Below are 25681 nucleotides of genomic sequence, written 5' to 3'. Positions count from 1 at the left end.
ATGCAATGGCTTTATCACCATAACAACTTTGGCCAAATACCATTTCCATGGCATAACAAAGATTTGAGCCATGGCTAACATGCACATCAAGTTAGCAACCAAAACATGCATGAAACTCCTAACACAACCTCATACATACCTTAATCTTGATGCAAACTTAGCCAAATCTCCTTCTAGATCTCTTCCAAACCAAGCATGAAGCAAAAATCCTCCTTCTTCCTTAGTTTTGGCTCAAAGAAAGGATGAACAAAATTTTTCTTTCTTTCTCTACAACTCACGGCAATGGGGGGAATACCACACTCACACACATTTTTTTTCATTCTTTTCTTACCCATACACCTTTGTTTATTATTTCTCCCTAATGCACCAACAAAACATGTTTCATGACATGTTTTGCCCATCCTCTCTTACCATGGCGGCCACTTCATGTTGGGGGAAATTTGACATGAAAATCCCTTATTTTGCATGCATGAGCAACTAGTCATCACACATTTCCCCATCATACTTTCAAAGTTCACTACTAGGTCCTTTCTAGTGAAATTCGCATTTATAACACTAAATCGAAACATCAAAAATGTCACACACAAATTAACACATATCATAGGCATCAAAATAAATTTTAAATTATTTTTATGCCTCGGTTTTGTGGTCCCGAAACCACATCCCGACTAGGGTCAATTTTGGCTGTCACAACTCTCCCCATCAAGAAATTTTCGTCCCGAAAATCTTACCGGTAAATAGGTTTGGATATCGCTCTTTCATAGAGTTCTCGGTCTCCCAAGTAGCTTCTTCTATCCCGTGCTTGAGCCATAACACTTTCACTAGCGGAACCCGCTTGTTTCGTAACTCTTTCACTTCTCGTGATAGGATACGAATCGGTTCTTCCTCATAACTCATATTAGCTTGGATTTCCATTTCTGATGGACTAATCACGTGCGATGGATCGGATCTATAGCGTCGAAGCATCGAAACGTGAAAGACATCGTGAACCTTTTTGAGTTCAGGGGGCAAAATCAAACGATATGCCACTGGATCGACTCGCTCGGATATCTCATATGGCCCAATGAACCTCGGGCTCAACTTGCCCTTACGGCCGAATCTGAGTATCTTTTTCCAAGGCGATACCTTGAGAAACACTTTATCACCCACCTAATACTCGATATCCTTACGCTTCAGATCCGCGTACGACTTCTGACGATCGGAGGCTATCTTCAGACTTTCACGGATTACTTTCACTTTCTGTTCAGCATCTCTAATCAAATCCACCCCGAAAATCTTGCTTTCACCAAGCTCAGTCCAAAACAATGGTGTACGGCATTTACGACCGTACAAAGCCTCGTAGGGTGCCATCTTAATACTTGATTGAAAGCTGTTGTTGTAAGCGAATTCAATCAACGGAAAATACTGTTCCAATGAACCACTAAACTCGAGGACGCAACATCTTAACATATCCTCAAGTATCTGAATTATCCGCTCGGATTGACCATCAATTTGGGGGTGAAAGGCGGTGCTGAAATGCAACTTGGTACCCAAAGCTTCTTGCAACTTTTTCCAAAATCGCGAGGTAAATCTCGGATCTCTATCCGACACGATGGAAATAGGCACCCCGTGTAATCTCACAATCTGAGAAACGTACAATTCGGCTAGTTTGTCCATTGAAAAATTCGTATGTACAGGGATAAAGTGGGCCGACTTAGTCAATCTATCTACCACGACCCAAACCGCATCCTTCTTACTTGCTGACAATGGCAGTCCGGATACAAAGTCCATTGTGACTCGATCCCATTTCCACTCGGGTATCGTGATTGGCTGAAGTAATCCTGAAGGCACCTGATGTTCCGCTTTCACTTGTTGACATATTAAACATCTCGAAACAAAGTCGGAGATGTCTCGCTTCATACCATGCCACCAAAACCGACGTTTCAAATTATTGTACATCTTCGTACTCCCCGGGTGGATTGCCATTCAGCTACAATGGGCTTCATTCAGAATTATCGAAATGAGTTCCGAATTCTTTGGAACACACAGACGACTTTTGAACCTCAAACAATCGTTATCGTCGATTTGAAATTCCGAGTCCTTGTTCGGAATACACTCAGCCCGTTTTGTAGCCAACTCGTCGTCGACTTTCTGAGCTTCTCGAATTTGATGTATCAATAGTGGTTTGGCTTTCAATTCCGCTACTAACACACTATCGGATCGAACAGACAAGTGCACGTTCATCGCTCGTAAAGCGAATAATGATTTACGACTCAAGGCATCCGCAACCACATTCGCCTTTCCCGGGTGATAGTCAATGACCAGCTCATAATCCTTTAACAGCTCGAGCCAACGTCTTTGTCGCAGATTTAAGTCTCTTTGGGTCATCAAATATTTGAGACTTTTGTGATCCGAGTACACATGGCACCTTTCACCAAATAAGTAATGTCGCCAAATCTTTAAGGCGAATACGATGGCGGCCAATTCAAGATCATGGGTCGGATAATTTTTCTCGTGTGGCTTTAATTGCCTCGACGCATAGGCCACAACTCGACCTTCTTGCATCAATACACAACCTAACCCAAGTAGGGAGGCGTCGCTATAGATGACAAACTCTTTGCCGGACTCGGGTTGCACTAGAATTGGGGCTTCAGTCAAATAAGTTTTCAGTTGATCGAAACTTTTTTGGCATTTCTCCGTCCATTCGAACTTAACATCCTTTTGGAGTAGCTTCGTCATCGGCGTGGCTATCGTTGAGAAGCCTTTTACAAATCGTCGGTAATAACCGGCAAGCCCCAAAAAGCTCCGAACCTCAGTAATATTTCTCGGAGGCTTCCAATTAAGTATGGCTGAAATTTTATTCGGGTCGACTCGAATACCGTCTGAGATACCACATGACCCAAGAAGCTAACCTCTCTTAACCGAACTCACACTTGCTGAACTTACCATATAATTGCTTATCCCGTAAGATTTGCAAAGCACTAACCGCAGTGTTCAAAGATGTTCGGTCTCATTTCTTGAATAGACCAAGATGTCATCAATGAACACGACTACGAATCGATCCAAATATGGTCGAAGATCCGATTCATTAAATCCATAAATATCGCGGGGCATTAGTGAGCCAAACGGCATCACTAGGAACTCATAGTGACCATATCTCGCTCAAGGCGCCTTGGGTACGTCTGAATCTCGGATTCGCAATTGATAATAGCCCGATCTCAAATCTATTTTCGAGAACACCGAGGCTCCTTCAGTTGATCGAACAAGTCATCAATACGTGGCAACGGATATTTGTTCTTTATCGTCGCTTTATTAAGGCGACGATAGTCGATCTGCAACCGCATGGTTCCATCCTTCTTCTTCACGAACAACACCGGCGCACCCAAGGCGAAAAACTCGGCGAGCAAAACCTCTATCCACCAATTCTTGCAACTGAGCTTTCAACTCCTTTAATTCCGTTGGTGCCATACGATACGGAGCTATCGAAATTGGAGTGGTACCAGGTACCAATTCGATGCCAAATTCTATCTCCCGAACAGGTGGTAAACCCGGCAATTCTTCGGGGAAAACATCCGGGTATTCACCAACCACGGGCACAGATTCGGGTTTCTTTTCTGATTCCTTGTCATCGAGCACGTATGCAAGGTACGCTTCGCACCCTTTTCTTACATATTTCTGGGCCAACATCGCTGATATTACAGCTGGCAACTCCTTTAAGTCCGTAGACTCAACCCGTATTATCTTGTTATTCGCGCTACTCAAATCGATAGTCTTGCTCTTGCAATTTACAACCGCATCGTGCATGGTCAACCAATCCAAACCAAGAATAACGTCGAACTCATCGAAAGGCAAAAGCATCAAGTCCGCTGGAAAACAAGAACCTCGGAACACTAGGGGACTTTTCTTGCACACTTTGTTGACCAAAGACGTAATGACCCAAGGGTTTGACACCGAATTACAAACTCGATGAGACTCAATAGGCAAAGTCTTCTTTGGATGCTAAGGTTTCACATATATATGAATGAGTAGAACCGGGGTCAATCAAAGCAATCACATTTGTATTGAAAAGAGTGAAAGTACCGGTAATGACATCCGGAGAGCAGATCCTCGGCGTGCGCGTATGGCATAAGTCCTAGCAGGAGCACGAGCCTCAGATCTGATGGTAGCATCTCTAGATCCTCTCCGGCCGCCACTGACATTGCCCAAATTTCTAGGTGGCCTACCTCGAGCAGTGGTAGCACCCGGGTTTCCACTCTGACTTACATTCTGTTCAAGCATCCTCGGGCAATCCTTCATAAAGTGGTCGGCCGATCCACACTTATAGCAGGAGCGATCACGAAACCAACAGCTCCCCGAATGCCATTTGCCACAATGTAGACACTCCGCCCTCTCTCGGCGATCATTTCCACCACTGGCGATCGAAGTGACTCGTGTGGTCACAGGGGGTCGATCGCGTCCTCGTCTAGAAAAGCCCGAAACGCCTCTAGACCGGCTCACATCATCTCGAAATCTCTTCGATGCTTGTTGAAGAGACTTTCCCGAGGACCTTTTTCGAAATTCTCCAGTTCCCACATCAACTTTTTGATTCTCCTTTCTAAGCTCTTCGGCTTTACAAGCTCGCTCAACAAGTACTACAAACTCTCGTATCTCGAGAATGCCAACGAACATCCTTATATCATCATTCAGCCCATCCTCGAAGCGTTTACACATAATGGCTTCGGACAAAATGCATTCTCGCGTCGCTAAGCCTCACAAATTTTCGTTCGTGTCAGAATCGACATAGAACCTTGCTTAAGGTCAAGGAATTCCCTTCGCTTTTGGTCGATGAATCTCGATGATATACTTTTTTCGAACTCGGTTTGAAAGAATTCCCAAGTCACTTGCTCTCTAGGTACCACAAGTCGAGTACTCCACCAATAGTAGGCGGACTCACGTAGCAAGGAGATGGTACACTTTAAGCACTCATCGGTGTATGCAGGATAGCTCATCGAGCACCGGATAGTGTTATCCAACCAAAATTCAGCTCGCTCGGCATCATCATCATCCGTAGCCTTAAATTTAGTGGCCCCATGTTTTGAATCCTGTCGATTGGGGCTTACTTGACCTTATTTGGTCAGTCACGGAGGTATTGTAGGTGCGGGGTTGCATTTGTCGGGAATGGAGGTTGTGGAACAGTAGTGTTAGTTCGAATGTATTGATTAAACCATTCGTTCATCACACTATAAAAGGCTTGCCTAGCCTCGTCATTCGGATTGCTGGCCATAGGTTGAGAGTCCGCCGGCGCTGTCCCTTCGCGGAGCAGCGCCACACTCTCCACATCATCAGCTATCGCTTCGGTTGGGATCGGGATCCATTGCTATAAACAAACACAAAGTCAAATTGTCGAAATCACCACACTATCGAGTAATCGTTTAATGGCATGTATAGCTAGACCCCAAACACATCACGGTAGTCCTAGAATCGACTAAACCGTGGCTCGATACCAATAAAATTGTAACACCCGAACCCGAGACCATCGTCGGTTATCGGACACGAGGGTTAACAAGCCAAGTTCATATGTTTTGCCCACCAATTTGACATTTCCAGTCAGGCTGGAAAACTGCGTCACCGTCGCCTTAAAAATCATATCTCGAGTTTCAAAACTCGGAAACTGGTTTCGTAAATTTTCCCTGAATTTAGACTCATATATCCATCCATGGATTTATTTCTAGAATTTTTGGTCGGGCCAATTGGTACAGTTTATTAGTTAAACTCACCCAAGTTACAGGGATCGACTGCTCTGACCTTCGCGCGTTACAACTTGAATATCTCACTGTACAAGACTTTAATTCTGGTGCCGTTTGTTTCTACTGAAACTAGACTCAAAATGGGATCTGTACATATAAGGCATGACTCCTAATTATTTCTGGATAATTTATAGCAAATTTTTAAAGTTGCGACAGGGCACCCAGAAACCGTTCTGGCCCTGTCTCACAATAGCCTTAATATCTCTTAACATGTAACTCCTATGACCATTTCGTTTCTTCCATATGAAAATAGACTCATCAAGGTTCATTTACATAGCTTATTCACTATTTAATACCATTCCTACAAATTTTGGTGATTTTTCACATTCACGTCACTGCAGCTGGCAGCATCTGTTTTAAGGTAGGTCTTACCTATTTGGTAGTCTCCATGAACCAACTAGTCTTGCCATACATAGGTTCATATATGATCATTTTAACCATGCCAATGGCTGATCATGTGACCAACATTCCCATTTCCAATCCATAGCCACATCATGACACCAAATATATACATACAAACCACAAATAGTCTAAGTTCATGCTTCCTTTTTGAGCCATTTTCGCATGGCCGTACATATATACATCACAACATATTTAACCAACAAGGGTAGTCCTATACATGCCATTTCAAGTTCAACCAAAATTTATACCAAAATGGAGGTTTGATAGTGTGGATGACTTCGACTTCAACGATCCCAAATCCGATTGCTTGAGCGAAATCTAGAAAACGAGAGCCAAAGCAACGGGGTAAGCATTTTATGCTTAGTAAGTCTCAAGGAATATAATCAACTCTAATTACAGCAATACATTCACATAGCCAAATGCATCATTTCATTAATACACATTCTTACTTCACACTTCATCATTATATAATTTCACAAAGTATCAATCAATTCAATAACTGAAATTCATTAGTCGATTGAGCGAATGTTGCTCAAACATGTCGACTTTCCAATGCACATATAGACGTACCTCATTCTTTGGGCTTTTCGAGTGTACTCATTGAATTTATTACAGCAACCAACACTCACCTCCAGCCCAAGATTCTTGAATATAACCGGATATAACCATGTGCACAAATGCCTTCGGTCTTAGCCGGATAGAATGTCTCGCACGAATGCCTTGGTCTTAGCCCGGATTTAGCCACTAGTACAATTGCCTTGGTCTTAACCCGGATATAATTTCAGCATAATTGTCTTGAGATTTAGCCGGATATCATTCAATTTCCCATGAACACATACATCAATTATCATTGGACATACATATTTCATTTTCGTTACTAAGGCTCAAACGCAATTATAGTCACAAGCATATTCGCCTTGGGACTTAGCCCGGTAGAATTCAAATACTCATGCACACATAATCAATAATCAATACACATCCATACTTTATTTCACATAATTCAAGTGGGGTCACTTCTTGAGGACTTACCTCGGATGTTGTCGAACGGCTTTTTTTGGCTATTCGATCACTTTCTCCTTCCCCTTGTCCAATTGTGGCCCTCTAAGCTCTTGAGCTAATTCAAACAAATTCAATTTATTAAAACCTCATTGTGCTAGCTTATGGCCGAATATGACAAGGAGTTTAAATGGTCATATGGCCACCCTTTAGCTTGAATACACAATGGTCATGCACATTTTATTCTACATCAAGCAATTCAATACAATTTATTCGAGCATCAAGGAAATGCTAAGGCCTTCAATAGGCTACCCAAGGCCGAATATTCATGTACATGTTGAGGCCAATTATGCACTTAATACCTCACAAAAACAGCATGCATTTTACTAGTTAATGCTTTGCATATTGTAGCTCAAAACTTATAATATAGCATCAAGCACTCATATGTGTGCTAGGCCGAATGTGCTTGCAATTTCACAATCATTCTTCAACATCTTCTTCTTTAAACAACCATATTCATCACTTAGTTCATAACCAAAACATCATGTGTAAACATATATATACATATATGAGCATGGCTGAATTTCAAGGTGTCCATAGCCATCCAAAACACAAATTTTAACTAACATGCAAGAAGCATGAACCATGCTCATGAATGCATCATGGCCGAATATGACAATCATGCCCCTTTTCAACTTCAATCATGATTAAACAAAAAGAAAACTCAAAATCTTACTCAAAAGTAGACAATCCATCATTGCATGCATCATCATCAAGCTTCACACTTAGCATGCAATGGCTTTATCACCATAACAACTTTGGCCAAATACCATTTCCATGGCATAACAAAGATTTGAGCCATGGCTAACATGCACATCAAGTTAGCAACCAAAACATGCATGAAACTCCTAACACAACCTCATACATACCTTAATCTTGATGCAAACTTAGCCAAATCTCCTTCTAGATCTCTTCCAAACCAAGCATGAAGCAAAAATCCTCCTTCTTCCTTAGTTTTGGCTCAAAGAAAGGATGAACAAAATTTTTTTTCTTTCTCTACAACTCACGGCAATGGGGGGAATACCACACTCACACACATTTTTTTTCATTCTTTTCTTACCCATACACCTTTGTTTATTATTTCTCCCTAATGCACCAACAAAACATGTTTCATGACATGTTTTGCCCATCCTCTCTTGCCATGGCGGCCACTTCATGTTGGGGGAAATTTGACATGCAAATCCTTATTTTTGCATGCATGAGCAACTAGTCATCACACATTTCCCCATCATACTTTCAAAGTTCACTACTAGGTCCTTTCTAGTGAAATTCGCATTTATAACACTAAATCGAAACATCAAAAATGTCACACACAAATTAACACATATCATAGGCATCAAAATAAATTTTAAATTATTTTTATGCCTCGGTTTTGTGGTCCCGAAACCACATCCCGACTAGGGTCAATTTTGGGCTGTCACAGCATCAATGTTATCGATGCGCTGAAAACACTATTGCTCGAATCAGGTAAGGCGTTCAGTGATGTTAGTGTATGAAGCCGCCGCATGAACTAGACAAGAAGGAGGTGGTGGCTGAGACGGTGGGTCCTCGTGACGTGAAGGGACATCATTAGTAATGTACTCGGGGGCCTCCTCCTCGGTGGATTGGGCGAGACGGTACTGAAGAGGGAAGGTGCCACGTCGTTTCTTGATCATCCTCATACTTAGCATGCTCGAGATGCCCAGTGGGGACATCTGGCCCATGAGAGTGAGGGAGGATTATTGGGCTGCTATGTTGAGGAGCTCGAAGTGTCGAGCGAACCGCATCACATAGGGCCTAATGGAGATGACCCCCTTCCTATGCCACTCTGTCTGATGTTGAATGGCGAGGGCAATGAAATAAGCAAGGTCTATGACGTGCCCGTGCGACATACACCATAGAAAGTAGGCGTCGTGAGTGTTGACGATGCCAGTGCTCTCTCGCCTTCCTGTTAATGTGTAAGCCAAAATAGCGTGTAAGTACCTCGGAGATGGAGGGGGAGCCGATGCCTTGGAGCGGCTAGGATTGTAGGAGGCAGTGCCGGGGGTAAGGGTGTTCCAACACCGTGAAGGAGAGTGATGGATGTGGCGATTGAGAGCGTGGAGTTCATTCGTCTCCATGAACTCTTCAATGTAAAGGCCCAGTACGGTTCCGAACTCTAGGATGTTCAATTGGCGGACTAGACTACCGAGCCAAAATTGGATTGTTCTCGGGTTATCAAAGTGGTCCATCATGGTCTGAATATGGAACGTTGAGCAAAGTTCCATCGTGAGTTTGAGATATGTCGGCTCGAAAATCTCAAAGAAAAGCTCCCAAGGATCTGTGGTGAGGAGGGCCCGAATTGCATCTGCGAGTTGGATTTGTTCTAGCTCTGCCCAGTCTATACAGTGGCCCACTTCCAAGGGTCGAGCCCGTAGAATCTGGAAAAGTTCTTTTTAGGGCCCAATGGGGAACTGTAGGAAAGGGTGACGAATTTTTACGGTAGGACCCGAGGAAGATTACGCTTCCTTCCTTTTCTTCGAAGCAGGGATGGTGGCTTTCTTTCGTTGTGAAGACAACATGGTATAACTGCAAGCAAAACCATTATTTCGTCGTGATGAATGTTCAAGGTAAGAGGAAAACAAATTCAAAAAGGAAAAAGTCATAAATTAAAACTAATAATCTCAGTCACAACTTCTAGCAAACTTAATAAAAAACAATTAATTTTATGGCGTATCATTAGCATGATAATAGTATGAGTTTCATAAAAAATGGCGAATAATTCTATGTAGCATATTTTATTGATGGAAAAGTCAACCCAAAAGGTATGAGTATTTCTATTATCCTAACCATAAATATTCACTTTAAACTAGTCAAATGGAGCAGATAGATCATGCAATGAGTAAGAACTTCAACATGAAAAAGATGATAACTACTCTAGATATGAAATTTGAGTGATAGAAAGATGAAAATAACATGAAAAATACAGATTACTATGATAAATAACATTAGAAATCAGTTAAATAAAAGAAAAATAAGTAAACAAATGCTAAAAAGAGGAGAATGAGCGTCAAAAATGGGGTTGGAAGCGGCGTACGGGCGTGGTAGGAGGCCGTGTGGACTTGCAACAGCTAGGGTTAGGGATTTTGGGTGAAGAAGATGATGAATAGTGAAAGGTATGTATAGATTTTTGGGACACACGGCCAGGGGACATACCCGTGTTGCTCAATTTCTGCCCATGTGTTCCATGTTTTTCTGAATTTCAGTGCGTCTGACAATTTCCCCATGCCTGTGTACCTTGGGCGTGTTGGTGCACACGGCCGTGTCGCATGGCCGTGTCTGTCTTTTTTCGTATCTTCCACGCCCATGTATGATGTTCCCCACCCATGTTGTTTTGGTAAGTTCGCCCACAGTTCTAACGCACGACCGTAGCAACTTATCGGATCCCATGTTGGGGAAAATTTTGCCCTGCTTTCACACGGCCTGAGGCATGCCCGTGTACCTGGCCGTGTCTGTGTGGTAAACCTTTATTCAAAAGCTCTATTAGTAAGTTAGGTACTAAAATTTAAAGAAGTTAATATAGTTAGTGCTTGGGTTGCCTCCTGAGAAGGCTTATTTATAGTCTAAGCTCGACTTACCTCTCTGTTCAATGGTCATGGTGGTTCGAGGAGTTTATACTCCTGATTTCTGCTATGAATCTCATCAAAATAAGGTTTTAGGCGGGTATTGTTTACCTTAAAAGTGCCGAACTTGGGATGACTTACCTCGACTATACCGAATGGGAAAATGCTAAGTACCGTAAGAGGGATTTCTTCATTCGGTTTGGTAGTGACAATGTGAGGATCTGCGGCATCTAATAAAACTTTATCTCCAACCTTAAGTTGATTTGGAAAGGTATTGAGCTTGTTCTGGCGTAGTTTTGGTTTATTGTGTGTTCTCGATTTATGTGTCCACCATTCATCTAGCTCCTCGATTTGTAGCCTTCGTTCTTCATGCATAGGTCTTCTACTATTGCTTGAAAATGGCTCATGTACTTCTTTCAAACTCATTTCCTGCAAAGTAGGTTGCACCATATTGTCAGTTTTAGTAGAATGGTTTAGACAATCACCTTCAATTTTTGATGTGTTGTCGGAATTGTGAGCTTGAAGGGTGATTGTTTTGTCTCCCACACGAAGTGTGAGCGCACCTGTGCCAACATCAATAATTGTTCTAGCAGTTGCTAAAAAGGGCCTTCCTAAAATCAAAGGAGTGTTGCTATCCTCCTCTATGTCTAGAACAACGAAGTCAATGAGAAATATAAATTTATCAATTTTAACTAGCACATCTTCAATAATACCCCTAGGAAATCTTATAGTTTTATCTGCTAATTGAATGCTCATCCTAGTCTGTTTGGGTTTCCCAGGACCTAGTTGTTTAAACATTTTGTAAGGCATGACGTTAATACTAGCCCCTAAATCAGCTAATACATTATTAAAATCTAAACTACCAATTAAGCAAGGAATTGTAAAACTCCCTGGATCTTTCAATTTGTTGGGTAGCTTATTCTGTAGAATAGCTGAGCAAACTACGTTTAGCTTCACATGTGAAGCCTCGTCCAACTTCCGCTTATTTGCTAAAAGCTCCTTTAAAAATTTCATTGCGTTTGGCATCTGCGATAGAGCTTCAATAAATGGTAAAGTTAATATGTAATTTTTTTAAGAGATTAAGGAATTTACCAAATTATTCATGTGAGCGGTCTTTCCTTGTCGCATTAGGGTATGGCACACGAGGTTTGAATTCTGTACTTACCAATTTCTGCTCATTGTGGTCTACCTCACCTTTACCTTTGCTTATCTCAGTTTCTTGCCTTGGTTCTAGTTCAGGTGTGACTAACCCTTCCTCATCTTGACTAGTATCCGCGTTGAGTTGCTCCCTTTGGTTAGATTCTGTGTTGCTTGGCAAGCTACCTTGTGGTCATTCAGAAATCAACTAGGCAAGCTGTCCAATATGAGTTTCGAGCCCTTGGATTGATGCTTGTTGATTCTTAAGTGCTGTCTTGGTATTCTGAAAACGAGTTTCTGACACTGATATAAACTTTGAGAGCATCTCTTCAAGGTTAGGCTTCTTTTCCTGTTGGTAGGGTGGTTGTTCGTAGCCTGGAGGTGGTCTCTGATTTCCTTGGCCTCCCCATGAAAAATTTGGGTGGTTGCTCCAACCTCTATTGTAAGTATTGCTATAAGGATTGTTTTGAGATCGAGAATTGTTACCCATGTAATTTAACTGCTCGTTCTCCATGTTGTAGCCATAAGGTGGGTATTCTGAATTGCTCGATCCACCTCCATTTGCTTCACACTGCATTACTGGGTGAACCTGTGAAGAACTAAGAAAACCATCAATTTCTTATTCAAGAGTTCTACTTGATTAGAGAGCATGGTGACCGAATCGATGTTATAAACGCTGGCTGTTTTCGCTGGCTTTGTCCTCAAGACTTTCCATTGATAGTTATTCAATGACATCTCCTCTATAAATTCATGGGCATCTTTAGGTGTTTTATTATTGATGGTTCCGCCAGTAGCTGTGTCAACCATTTGTCGAGTCGAAGGATTTAGGCCATTATGAAAAGTTTGAACCTGTAGCCAGAGTGGTAACCCATGGTGAGGGCATCTTCGTAAAAGGTCCTTGTATCTCTCCCATGCATCGTAGAGTGTATCTAAATCCATCTACACAAAAAAAGAGATATCATTACGTAATTTAGCCGTTTTAGCCGGCGAAAAGTATTTTAATAGAAACTTTTCGGTCATTTGTTCCTAAGTAGTAATTGACCCTCTTGGTAACAAGTTCAACCACTGTTTAGCTTTGTTCCTCAACGAAAAGGGAAACAATTGAAGACGTATGGCATCATCAGAAACACCATTGATTTTAAATTTATCACAGAATTCCAGGAAATTCACCAAATGAGCATTTGGATCCTCATCCTGCAAACCATTAAACTTAACAAACTGTTGTATCATTTGAATTGTGTTAGGTTTCATTTCAAAATTATTTGCAGCAATAACAGGTCTAACTATAATTCAGTTCCTGTTAAAGTAGGTTTAGCATAATCATACATAGTGCGTGGAGCAGGATTCTGATTTACTAGATTAACAGCAACCGCAGGCGGTATCAGGTTTTCCTGATTTTCAACCATCTCCTTGGTTATGGTTTGAATATCGTCCTCTTGCTCATTCTCTGTATATTTTAAGCTTCGCCTTATTTCTCTTTGGTTTCTGTGAACTGTGCGATCGATCTCACTATCAAAAAGTAATGGTCTTGACAGGTTTCTTCTAGTCATAAACTATAAAAACCTGCCAGAAAAAGGGAAAAAGAAGAATTAGTAATAAAATTTAAATTGTAGTAAAAGTAAATGGCTAAAGTAATAAAAATCGAGTGTTCCTAATATCTTAGTTCCCCGGCAACGGCGCTAAAAACTTGATACGTGATATTTGTGACAGGTTTTAAATATTTATAATGAATCGTTCTTGAAACTAACTATTATCACGATGAAGGCAAGTGTACCTATCGAACAGTAGTATAGTTTTTGCAAGACCGGATTGTCGAACCCAAAGGAACTAAAAGTACTAGTAATGACTGTCTTTTTATTATCTAGCCTAAGAATAATGGGGTTTGTTTTAACTAACTAATTAACTAAACTAAGAATTCACAGAAAATAGAATTGGGGAATTACTTTTGGAAAAACGATTGAATTAAGACAATACCTAAGGAAAAATTCACCTAGACTTCACTTGTTATTTGACTCTGAATCGGACGATTTATTCATTTGACTTGATCCGTAGAAATCCCTAAGTTATATTATTATCCCTTTCGAAACTAACAACATCTAACCCTAGGTTGAATAATTGAAATCTCTTTCTAATTAACTCCCTAGGGTTACATTAATTTAATCTATGGATCCCCTTTATTAGGTTTCACCCTAATCTGACAAACTCTTGTCACCCTATCTCTAGGCGTGTAATCAACTCCGCTTAATTATGACAAATGTACTCTTAGACAGGGTCTATTCCTCCTCTGAATAAGAGCTTAACTTGAATCAATATCCTGGAATATCAAAACAAGAATTAAGAACACATAATTAAGAACAAGTCAAATATTTATCATACAATTCAGATAATAATAACAAGATCTGTCTTAAGTTTCATTTCCCTTAGGTGTTTAGGGGATTTAGTTCATAACTAAAAAGGTAAACATCTCAGAAGAATAATGAATACAAAACATAAAGAAAAACCCAAAAATCCTGAAGGAAAATTGAGAGGATCTTTAGTCTTGATGATGAATCCGGCTTCTGAGATGGATCAATCGACTTTCCTTGAGCAGTTCCCTACTTCCTCCTCTGTGGCCCCCTTTTCCTCCTCCTCTAGGGTGTATTTATAGGCTTTAGAATGCCTAAGAACCCTCAAAATTGGCCTTTTCTGAATTGGACTCAATTTAGGCTCCACAGGGACACGCTCGTGTGCGATTACTTCATGCCATGGTCAAGCTTGTTAAATAGGCACGGGCGTATGGTCCACCCGTATGAGTGGTGCTTCGATTCTGCCAAATTGATACGACTGTGTGGTCTGCCCGTGTGAGGACGTCCAGGCCTTGTTGATTTTGTACGTTGGCCCATTTTCTTCGTTTTTGGTCTGTTTCTTGTTCCTTTCACTCTCCAATGCTCACCTAAGTATAAAATATGAAATTAAGGCATTAAAAGCATCGAATTCACCAAATCTAAGAAAAAATCATCCATAAAATGTGCTAAGCATGGGATAGAAATATGTATAAATTACGGTTTATCAATGATCGTCGTTCTTTACATTTTTAAGCCTGAAATGATATCCTACACACTTCAAATAACCTATTAGTTGTAACACCCCTAACCCGTATCTGTCACCAGAAGAGGGTTACGAAGCATTACCAAAGTTTTCAAATCAAATGGACATAAATTTCAAACTTTTCAAATCATATCAATAAATACATTAAAACTAATTCATTATATACATATTGTCCCTTAAATGAGCCCTTGAGGCCCTAAATATGTGTTAGAAACAGGTCGAGACTAAATCATAAACTTATAGAATTTTTCAGAAAAAGATAAAAATTTTCAAACTGTAGGGGTCACACAGTCAAGAGACATGCTTGTGTCTCAGGTCGTGTGGACATTCGAAGTAGGGACACATGGTCGTGTCCCAGCCCGTGTCTGTGCACGTGTAACTCACTGACTTGGGTCACATAGCCAAGCTACACGCCCGTGTGCTAGGCCATGTACCCTTCGAAATAACCTCACATGCTCGTGTGTCAGTCCGTGTGCTACGCCGTATAATAGCCTGGCTTGTAACTCTTTGAAAGCTACAGAGGACACATAGCTGAGACACACGCCTATGTCTCTGCCCGTGTGGATGAAAATAGGTTATTTTACAAGCCATTTTTCTCACCCAAATATGCATGTACCTACAATCAAAATCTCTTTTAATTTAAAACCTTTCAAACACATGCATGCCATCCCTTATTTGGGTCTACAAAGCCCAAAACATTCATCGGAATCGATTCGGGACTAAACCGAGAACTTTGAGAAGTTTCAGGAAAAGTTAGAAAATTTTCCCATGAAACAGGTTCACACGCCCGTATGGACATAGGGACACGCCCGTGTCCTTAGGCCGTGTAACTCTCTGTTTATGATGTCAGCATGCACATCGAACCACACGGCTGGGCCACACGCCTATGTCTCTAGGCCGTGTCCCTAGCACGGTTGAGACACACGGCCGTGTCTCAGCCCGTGTGGCCAACACTTAGGTTATTTTCCAAGCCTTCATCTTACCCATAATCTTTTAAAACCTTATGCACATCAAAATCGAAAATCATGGCATCATTTTAGTGGTTAAAAACTCTTTGTTAAGACATATCCTTAACATTAACATGTCCTCTTACAAGTAATACATCTACTCATACAATACTAAGTCTAGGCTCCTTATTTCATATTCATAAGACTTCTTGTTTTGATGACCACTTTATCATTATATTATGGTTACTAACTTATTCATCAAGTACTCATGTTCAATCAAATAGATCCCTATACATGCCACTCACTTGAAATTTCTAATCTATGCTTCATTATTCCAAAGATAGCGACTTGATAGTGTAACGCTGCCATAACACTTTTACTAACGGAACCCTTTTGTTTCGCAACTCTTTCACTTCACGAGCTAGGATGCGAATCGGTTCTTCTTCATAACTCATATCGGCTTGAATTTCAACCTCTGATGGACTAATTACGTGCGACGGATCAGATCTATAGCGTCGAAGCATTGAAACGTGAAAGACGTCGTGAATCTTTTCGAGTTCAGGGGGCAAAATCAAACGATATGCAACTGGACCTACTCGTTCGGATATCTCATATGGCCCGATGAACCTCGGACTCAATTTGCCCTTGCGCCCAAATCGAGTATCTTTTCCAAGGCGAAACTTTAAGAAACACTTTATCTCCCACGATACTCAATGTCTTTTCGTTTCGCCTCGCGTCGACTTACGACGATCGGAGGCTATCTTGATTTTCACGGATTACTTTTACTTTACATTCAGCATCTTTAATCAAATCCACTCGAAAATTTTGCTTTCGCGAGCTCGGTCCAAAACAATGGTGTACGGCATTTACGCCTGCACAAGGCCTCGTAAGGCGCCATCTTAATACTTGATTGAAAACTATTGTTGTAAGTGAATTCAATCAAAGGTAAATACCGTTCCCATGAACCACCGAACTCGAGAATGCAACATCTCAACATATCCTCAAGTATCTGAATTATCCGCTCGGATTGACCATCGGTTTGGGGGTGAAAGGCGGTGCTGAAATTTAACTTGGTACCCAAAGCTTCTTGCAATTTCTTCCAAAATCGCGAGGTGAACCTCGGATCTCTATTCGACACAACAGAAATCAGTACCCCGTGTAATCTCACAATCTGAGAAACGTACAATTCAGCTAGTTTATCCAATGAAAAATCCGTACGCACAGGGATAAAGTGAGCCGATTTAGTCAGTCTATCAACAACAACCCAGATCGCATCCTTCTTACTTGCTGACAATGGCAGTCCGGACACAAAGTCCATTGTGACTCGATCCCATTTCCACTCGGGTATCGTGATCGGTGAAGTAACCTCAAGGCACTTGATGTTCCGCTTTCACTTGTTGACATATTAAACATCTCAAACAAAGTCGGAGATGTCTCGTTTCATACCATGCCACCAAAACCGACGTTTCAAATCGTTGTACATCTTCGTACTCCCGGTGGATTGCCATCCGGCTACAATGGGCTTCGTTGAGAATTATCGAAATAAGTTCAATTCTTTGGAACACACAGACGACTTCGAACCTCAAACAATCGTCATCGACAATTTGAAACTCCGATTCCTTGTTCGGAACACACTCACTCCCGTTTTGCAACCAACTCATCGTCAACCTTCGAGCTTCACGAATTTGATGAGTCAACAATGGTTTGGCCTTTAATTCGCTATTAACACATAGACAGTAGAATAGACAAGTGTACATTCATAGCTCGTAAAGCAAATAAAGGATTTTCGCTTAAGGCGTCCGCAACCACATTAGCCTTTCCCAGGTGATAATCAATGACAAGCTCATAATCTTTTAACAACTTGAGCCAACGTCTTTGTCGCAGATTTAAGTCTCTTTGAGTCATCAAATATTTGAGACTTTTGTGATCCAAATACTCATGGCACTTCTCACCAAATAAGTAATGTCGCCATATCTTTAAGGCGAATACGATGGCAGCCAATTCGAGATCATGGGTCGGATAATTTTTCTCATGTGGCTTTAATTGTCTCGACGCATAGGCCACAACTCGACCCTCTTGCATCAATACGCAACCTAACCCAAGTAGGGAAGTGTCACTATAGATGACAAACTCTTTGCCGATTCGGTTGTACTAATCTTGGAGCTTCCGTCAAATGAGTTTTCAATTGGTCGAAACTTTTCCGACACTTTTCCGTCCATTCAAACTTGACATCTTTCTAAAGCGATTCGTCATGGGTGTGGCTATCATCGAGAATCCTTTTACAAACCGTCGGTAGTAATCGGCAAGTCCCAAAAGCTCGAACCTCGTTAATATTTCTGAGGCTTCCAGTTAAGTATGGCTGAAATTTTACTCGGTCGACTCGAATACCCGATCGAGATACCACATGGCCCAAGAAGCTAACCTCGCTAACCGAACTCACACTTGCTGAACTTAGCATATAACCGCTTATCCCGTAAAATTTGCAACACTAATCTCGTGTGCTCCGCATGTTCGGTCTCATCTCTTGAATAGACCAAGATGTCGTCAATGAACACAACTACTGAACCGATCCAAATACGGTCGAAGATCCGATTCATCAAATCCATAAATACCGCAGGGCATTAGTGAGCCCAAACGGCATCACTAAGAACTCGTAGTGACCATATCTCGCTCAAGGCGCTTTGGGTATGTCCAAATCTCGGATTCATGAATCGATAATAGCCCGATCTCAAATCTATTTTTGAGAACACCGAGGCTCGCTTGAGTTGATCGAACAAATCGTCGATCTGTGATAACGGATATTTGTTCTTTATTGTCACTTTATTAAGTCGACGATAGTCGATGCACAACCTCATGGTTCCGTCTTTCATTTTCACAAACAACACCGGTGCACCCAAGGTGAAAAACTCGGCGAGCAAAACCTCTATCCACCAACTCTTGCAACCGAGCTTTCAACTCCTTTAATTCGTTGGTGCCATACGATACGGAGCTATTGAAATCGGTGTGGTCCCAGGTACAAGCTCAATGCCAAACTCTATCTCTCGAACAGGTGGCAAACCCGGTAATTCTTCGGGAAAAACATCTGAGTATTCACAAACCACCGGCACAGATTCGAGTTTTATTTCTAACTCCTTATCATCAAGTACATACGCAAGGTATGCTTCGCACCCCTTTCTTACATATTTTTGGGCCAACATTGATGATATTACAGCTGGCAACCCCTTTAAGTCCGTAGACTCAACTCGGATCATCTCGTTATTTGCACACCTCAAATCAATAGTCTTGCTTTTGCAATTCACAATAGCATCATGCACGGTCAACCAATCCAACACAAGAATAACATCAAATTCATCAAATGGAAAAAGCATCTAGTCCGCTGGAAAACAGGAACCTCGAATTACTAGGGGACATTTCTTACACACTTTGTCGACCAACACGTAACGACCCAAGGGATTTGACACCCGAATTACGAACTCAGTAGACTCAATAGGTAAAGTCTTACTGGATGCTAAGGTTTTGCATATATAAGAATGAGTAGAACCAGGGTCAATCAAAGCAATCACATTAGTATCAAAGAGAGTAAATGTACCGGTAATAACATCTGGCGAGGAAGCATCCTCGCATGCGCGTATAGCATAAGCCCTAGCAGGAGCGCGAGCCTCGGATCTTATCGTAACATCTCTAGATCCTCTCAACCACCACTAGCATTGCCCGTGTTTCTAGATGGTCTACCTCGAGCAGTGGTAGCACCCGGTTTCCCACTCTGATCTACATTCTGTTCAGACAACCTCGGCCAATCTTTAATGAAGTGGTCAACTGATCCGCACTTGTAACAGGAGCGGTCACGGAATCTACAACTTCCAGAATGCCATTTGCCACAATACTGGCACTCTGTTCTCTCTCGTCGATCATTCCCACCACTGGCGATCGAAGTGACTCGTGTGGTCACAGGGGGTCGATCGCGATCTCGTCTAGAAAAGCCCGAAGTGTCTCTAGACCGCCTAAGCCATCTCTAAATTTCTTTGATGATGTGGGAAGGGCTTCCCGAAGACCTCTTCTGAAACTCCCTTGCTCCCACTTCACTTTTCTTTTCTCCATCCTGAGCTCCTCGGCTTTGCATGCTCGCTCGACAAGAGCCACAAACTCTCGGATTTCCAAAATGCCAACATACAGCTTTATCTCATCATTCAGTCCATCTTGAGCGTTTACATCACGACTTCAAGAAATGCATTCTCGCTGCATCGGTAAGCCTCACAAATTTTCGTTCATAGTCGGTAACCGACATGGAACCTTGTTTAAGTTCGAGAAATTCCTTCCGTTTTTTATCCATAAATCTCTGATTGATATACTTTTTCCGAAACTCAGTTTGGAAAAACTCCCAAGTTACTTGCTCTCGGGCACTGTAAGTCGAGTACTCTACCAATAGTAGGCGTAATCACGTAGCAAGGAGATAGTACACTTTAGGCATTCATCGGGTATACAAGATAGCTCATCGAGTACCCGGATCGTGTTGTCCAACCAAAATTCAGCTTGCTCGGCATTGTCGCTATCCGTAGCTTTAAATTCAGTAGCCCCATGTTTTCGGATTCTGTCCACTGGGGGCTTATTCGACCTTATTTGGTCAGTTACCGGAGGCATTGTAGGTGCGGGGGTCGTATTAGTCGGGAATGGAGGTTGTGGAACAGCCGTGTTAGTTTGAATGTATTGGTTGAACCAATCATTCATCACGCTATAAAAGGCTTGCCTAGCCTCATCATTCGGATTGCTAGCAATAGGTTGAGAGTCCGCCGGAGCTGTCCCTTGTGCGGGAGCAGGTGCTACACTCTCAAGATCATCAGCTACCGCTCGGTCGGGATCGGGATCCATTACTATAAATAAACAAATATTCAAATGTCAGAAATCACCACACTATCAAATAATCACATAAAATGGCATGTATAGCTAGACCCAAACGCATTACGGTAGTCCTAGAATCGACTAAATCGTAGCTCTGATACCAATAAAATTGTAACACCCTGTACCCGAGTCCGTTACCGGAATCGAACACAAGGTGCACACAGACTTAACTATTTTCACAGTCCATTTAGAATTTTCCAGACAAGCTGGTTACTGCATCACTGTCGCCTTAAAAATCATATCTTGAGTTTCAAAGCTCAAAAATTAGTTTCTTAATTTTTCCCTGAAACTAGACTCATATGTCCATCTAAAAATTTTTTTCTAGAATTTTTGGTCGAGCCAATTAGTACAGTTTATTAGTTAAAGTCTCCCCTATCCCAGGGTTCGACTACACTGACCTTTGTGCGTTACGATTTGAATATCTCCTTGTACAGGGCTTTAATACTGATACCGTTTGTTTCTATAGAAACTAGACTCAGAGAGGAATCTATACATATATGGTATGACTCCTAATTATCTCTGGTTAATTTAAAATGAATTTCAAAAGTCAGAACAGGGGATCCAGAAACCGTTCTGGCCCTGTTTCACGAGAACTTTAATATCTCTTAACATGTAACTCCTATGACCGTTTCGTTTCTTCCATATGAAAGTAGACTCATCAAGGTTCATTTTGCATAATTTATTCACTATTTAATACCATTCCTACTATTTTTAGTGATTTTTCACATCCACATCACTGCTGCAGTCAGCATCTGTCTTTAAGGTAGGCTTTACCTATTTCATGATTTCCATGATTCAATTGCCCCTTTTTGCATACATAGCACAAAGTGTGATCATGATTAACCATTCCAATGGCTAATCGTTTCAAAACAATTCCATACCTCATAATGATCGACATACAAACGATTATAGTACTATACTAAAAAACGTATATAAGCCATTTTCGCATGGCTATCCAAGTTTACACAAAACCGAAAGGTACATGACCTTCAACAAAAGGGTAGTCCTATACATGCCATTTCAAAGTTCAACCAAAATTATACCAAAATGGAGGCTTTGATAGTGTGGATGACTTTGACTTCAATGATCCCGAATCCGATAGCTAACGAGCAAAATCTATCAAACAGAGAAACAGAGAAAACGGAGTAAGCAATTTTTGCTTAGCAAGTTTGAGCAAGAAATTCCAGCACAACAAAAGCATAGCATTCATAAAGCTAACGGATAGTTTCATATGCACAAATTCTCAATATCATACTCATTTCACATTCCAACCCCTATGTTCATACATAAGGGATCACCTTAGTCAAATACCGAAACTCATTACTCGATCGAGCGAATATTATTCGAAGGGAATCAACTAATTCAAGCTCATATGAACATACCTCATTGCTGGAATTTTTCAAGCATATTAACTGAAATTTTACAGCAAGATCGCTTATTCTCGAATCACGTACCTTCGGAATTTAACCGGATATAATGACTCGCTCAAATGCCTTCGGATGGCCGGTTATAGTGACTCGCACAATTGCCTTCGGGTCTTAACCCGGATTTGGTAACTTGCACAAATGCCTTCAGGTCTTAGCCCAGATATAACAACTCGCACGAATGCCTTTGGGTCTTAGCCCAGATATAATTACTAGCACAATTGCCTTCGGGACTTAGCCCGGATATCATTCCAATGTTCATTTACACATATATCAATATTCACGACACATCCATAATTCATTTTCGTTACTAAGGCTCAAACACAAAAATATTTATCAAACCTTTACAATTTCGGCTCAATAGCCACACACACAAGGAGCATGATTTCAATATAATTCAAGTAGGGTCATTACTCGAAGACTTACCTAGGATGTCGTCGAACGATTTCAATGGCTATTCGACCACTTTTTCCTTCCCTTTGTCGGATCTAGTTCCCTTTGCTCTTGAGCTTAATTTAACAAATAAATCGATTTAATCATTTGAGCATCGAAGAGGAATTCAAGGTACTTGGTCAATATATATACTCATTAGGCATTAAAGTCGCATATGTACGAAATCATGAATCGAACTCAACACATTAGTTAATATTCCTCGAGTCAATTTTCTAAGCCAAGAATAGGCATCAATATGCTTGCCTCTAACCGAATGCATGCACACCAATTTCCCTTCATGTGGCCGAATATGCATGTCCATGTTGAGGCCAATTATACACTTAATACCACACAAAACAGCATACATTTTACTAACTAACGATTACATATCGTAGCTCAATACACATCTCTCATTTACTTCATAACCAAACATCATCACAAGCAAATATACACTTGAAATAGTATATATGTCATACCAATACATCATGTGCAAACATATATTCATGTAGGTGCAAGGGCCGATTCTCAAGTGGCTTATATCCAAATATATACACATATCCAAAGCTTAAATCTTACTTACCATGCAACATGCATGAATCATACTTATGGATATACCATGGCCGAATACACCACAACACCATACCGTTTCAATTTGGTCATGGTTAAACAAAGAACTTAGTATCTCATTCAAAGGTGCTAAAAGAAAATCTAAGAGTCCTCAACCCCCCCATCACATGTATCATTATCAAGCTTGATATTTAGCATGCAATGGCATTAACACCACATCCACCTTGGCGAATGTCATTCCCATGACATAGCAAGGATTCAACCATGGGCTAACAAGAACATCAAGCTAGCAACTAAAACATGCATGAATCTCATGGCACAACCTCAAACATACCTTAATCTTGATGCAAGTATAGCCAAACCTCTTCCTAATCCTCTTCCAAACCAAACATGAAGCAAAATTCCTTCCTTCCTCTAGTATTTTTGGTCAAGAGAGAAAAATGGATGAGCAAAATTTTTTTCTTTTCTTTTCTTCCATGCACGGCAATGGGGGGGGTTCACTCACACACACATTTTTTTTTCTTTCTTTATTACCCATACTTATTTGTTTATTGTTTCTCCCTAATGCACCAACAAAACATGTTTCATGACATGTTTAGCCCATACTCCTTGTCATGGCCGCCATCACTTGTAAAAAGAGGGGTATTTGACATGCAAGGCCATTGTTTTGCATGCATGCTTTAATTAGTCATCACACATTCCCCCATCATACTTTCAAAGTTTTCTACTAGGTCCTTTCTAGTGAAATTCACATTTATAACTCTAAATTAAAGCATAAAAAATGTCACACATGAGTTAACACATATTATAGGCAATAAAATAAATATTAAATTATTTTTATGCCTCGGTTTTGTGGTCCCGAAACCACATTCTGACTAGGGTCTTTTTAAGGCTGTCACACTTGAGGCCCTAAATATGTGTTAGAAACAGGTTGAGACTAAATCATAAACTTATAGAATTTTTCAGAAAAAGATAAAAATTTTCAAACTGTAGGGGTCACACAGTCAAGAGACATGCTTGTGTCTCAGGTCGTGTGGACATTCGAAGTAGGGACACATGGTCGTGTCCCAGCCCGTGTATGTGCCTGTGTAACTCACTGACTTGGGTCACATAGCCAAGCTACACGCCCGTGTGCTAAGCCATGTACCCTTCGAAATAACCTCACATGCTCGTGTGTCAGTCCGTGTGCTAGGCCGTATAATAGCCTGGCTTGTAACTCTTTGAAAGCTACAGAGGACACATAGCTGAGACACACGCCTATGTCTCTGCCCGTGTGGATGAAAATAGGTTATTTTACAAGCCATTTTTCTCACCCAAATATGCATGTACCTACAATCAAAATTGCACATATGCACAAGCCATAACGAGGCACCAAAATCATGCATAATTAAGCTATATACATATGGTATAATTTCATACAACCAATATGCCCAATGGCACCTCAAATAACAACATTTAAAACATATAAGAAAGTAAACACATATTGGTCAATTGTTTAACTAATGCTTAACCAAGTTTATACCATATTGTACCATTTGTTTTACCAACCAAAAACATACCAAAAAAGGTACTAAATATACCATTAAAAAATTAGCTCCAAGTAGTTATATAATTCACTTATAACTAATGCACCAAATCACCACATTCACATACCGCATAATACATCTACCATATGCATATTTACCCTATCCTACCTTCAACCATCTTTCAAACATAACAAGCCAAATATCAACCATTCTAAAGATAATATTTACATGCCAAAACTATATCTATTACACCACAAAAATGCCATGATTCAAGCCAAACCAAATGACCATTTCAACAACAAAAATACATGGCCGACATTAGCCAAAATACCTATACATGCCATTATGAACAAAATAAACATCCATAAGTACTAAAAGTGTCGATAGATAGTGTGATAGATCTCGGACAAGCTTCCAACTCGAGAGAGCTTCCGACAACTACAAACATAAAAAAATAAACACAAAGTAAGCATGTCATGCTTAGTAAGTTCGTAACAAATATAGTCTAAATTTATCAATACATTAAACAACCACAATGCATGTATATCCCAAATCAACATGAGCACATCTAATTCGAAAACTCTTATATAAACATTCTTACTTTTAATTTCCACAAAGGTATACATTACCTACCTTTCTACATATTAATGTAAATTTGCATTGAAAGCTCTTATCGAAGCTCGCACGAGGTAATAATATGATAGTTGACACATCCCTTTTTGTTATTTGATAACTGAAGTTATCTCTTTTCATAGTTTAGCAGCCGAAACTATCCCTTTTCATAATTTGATGGTCGTCACCATTCTTTTTCATAGTTCGATGGTCATCACCATCCCTTTTCATAATTTGATAGCCAAAACT

General features: G+C 40.7%; 1 non-coding gene across 1 annotated transcript; it reads left to right on the top strand.

Moving 5' to 3' along the window:
* Positions 1-12806: 12806 nt before the first annotated feature.
* On the top strand, positions 12807-12913 carry LOC128289999 (small nucleolar RNA R71). Its single transcript, XR_008279639.1, has one exon. It is a non-coding gene; the product is annotated as a small nucleolar RNA R71 (small nucleolar RNA).
* Positions 12914-25681: the final 12768 nt, after the last annotated feature.

Source organism: Gossypium arboreum, chromosome 2 (assembly GCF_025698485.1).
Source record: "Gossypium arboreum isolate Shixiya-1 chromosome 2, ASM2569848v2, whole genome shotgun sequence".
NCBI lineage: Eukaryota > Viridiplantae > Streptophyta > Magnoliopsida > Malvales > Malvaceae > Gossypium > Gossypium arboreum.
Note: the sequence above shows the minus strand (reverse complement) of the source record. Positions and strands in the feature narration are given on the sequence as shown.